The sequence below is a fragment of the Plasmodium gallinaceum genome (genome assembly GCF_900005855.1).
Source record: "Plasmodium gallinaceum strain 8A genome assembly, contig: PGAL8A_v1_98, whole genome shotgun sequence".
NCBI lineage: Eukaryota > Apicomplexa > Aconoidasida > Haemosporida > Plasmodiidae > Plasmodium > Plasmodium gallinaceum.
In genome coordinates, this window is record NW_021628265.1 from 1,752,680 (window position 1) to 1,754,811 (window position 2,132).

Genomic DNA, 2,132 nt, shown 5'->3' on the forward strand with positions numbered 1-2,132 from the left:
TTATTGGTGCTAAGTCTTACTCTCGATTTTAATTTTACCAATTTTTTTTTCTCTCTCTGAATTAAATCATTTTAAAAAAAAATGAATTTATTTTTTTTTTTTTACGTATCTTCATTTTTCAAAAGAAAAATATCTCAAAAAAAAAATTCCAATAATTTTTTTTTTTTTTTTTTTCGTTAGTACAATCAACTACGTATTCTTCATATAGCTAGTCCTTTTTATAACCAAAAAGGTTAATGAAGCCTTTTATTAAACATTGTTATATCGGAACACTTATTTTTATATAAACTATTATAATACTACAAATATTAAATAAAATAAGTTTTTTATAGTATTATTTTAATGTAATATGTTAAATTATTTCTGCTAATACACCAATAACATCATTATGTATATACATATTTTATCTGTTAATGTTCAAAATTTTATATATTTATTAATAAAATATATTATTTTCCTTTTATGAAATAATAGCTACTAATACAAAAAACTGAGAGTTAAACATACAAATTCTTCAGTTATCAAAAAAAAAAAGAAAAAAAAATTATTACTTTTTTTAAATATTTTTTCAATTAGTTCTAGGTAGTTATATTTTTTTTTTTTTTGAATAATGATAAAAAATTTTATTTAATTAATTTAATTTTAAATACAATGAATAATTCAATTGAAATTTCAAAAGAAAAATAAAAAGTATTTTGTTTTTATTATTATATAATTTTTATGTGTTTTTGAATACTGTTAATAGCTTCAATATAAAATTATTAGTTTATTTTAAAGGATTATTTTACCTACAATCAATTGTTTTAGAAAGAATTTATGTTTTTAATAAGGATAAATGTTTATTAGAATAAATAAAAAACTTTAAAAAAAAACAATTATCTAATTATATAAACAATATATATGAGGTATATACATTTGTAGCATCAATATAATTTTGTAACATTTAAAATTAATATATCGTGATACATGCTCTGTATTAACTTGTTTTCTCATTATTAAAGAGAACCTGTTGATCATCTTACTAATAAATCAACTTATAGTCAGCATCAGAACGAATTTAGGTATAATTTGTTAATTGATATAATTTCTTATAATTCTTAAAATTTAATAATTTTTCATAATAGGATAAATATATCTTTTTTTTTCTTAACGATTTAAAATAAATCTCAAATTTTTTTTTTATTATTATTTTTTTTTTTATATACTTTAATGAAAGTTATAATTAATGCAGAAATTTTATATTTTAAAATTCTTTTAAATATTTATATTTTTTACTACTATTTTTATAGAAATAAATTACATATAATTTTATTAATATACATGTTCTGGTAAACTGTACAATTACCTCAACAAGTAAGATATGAGCTATCATTTTTATTTCTTATTTCATAATTGTTATATATATATTATTTATTATTTTAAAGGTAATTATTGCTTTTTTTTTCATTAAATTATTAACCATATGTAATAATGGAAATGCATGCATATAAATTTTTAAATATTCTATTTCATTATTTAAGTTAAATAGTTATCTCTTAGCATTTTTATGAAATGGATGAGGTATAATTTTCACTAATTTGTTATTTTTTTATTACAAAATACATTTTTTTCATTAGATACAACCATAAATAACTTTTTATTGAATTTTTTTTAATTATTTAAAATAGTATTTTTATAAATTGGATCTATTTTTATTTATCTTTTCTTTTTATTTTAATTTTTACTTTCAAAAAATTTATCATTCGATTTCAAATGTATTAATACAGTAAAATGAATAAAATTTAATTTTAAATTAATTTTTTAATGATCTTTTAATTATCATGCTGCTAATTTTTCGAATTAATATTATAACAAAATCATAATTAATTGTATATTAAATATAGTAAATACATTCAATAACCGAGAAATCTCTAAAGAACTTATATTATTTGTATTTCTTTTTTCATTACTATAGTATCCATAAGATATATTAATTTTATTAATGATTTAATACTATTATCTATTTTTTTTATTTTTATTAACGATTTAAATAATTGTAATTTTTATCATTTTTTTTTTTTTTACGACATGTAGTATATTTTTCTTTCTATAAGAAATTAGTTTCTAATTTAATTCATTAAAAAACATAGTAA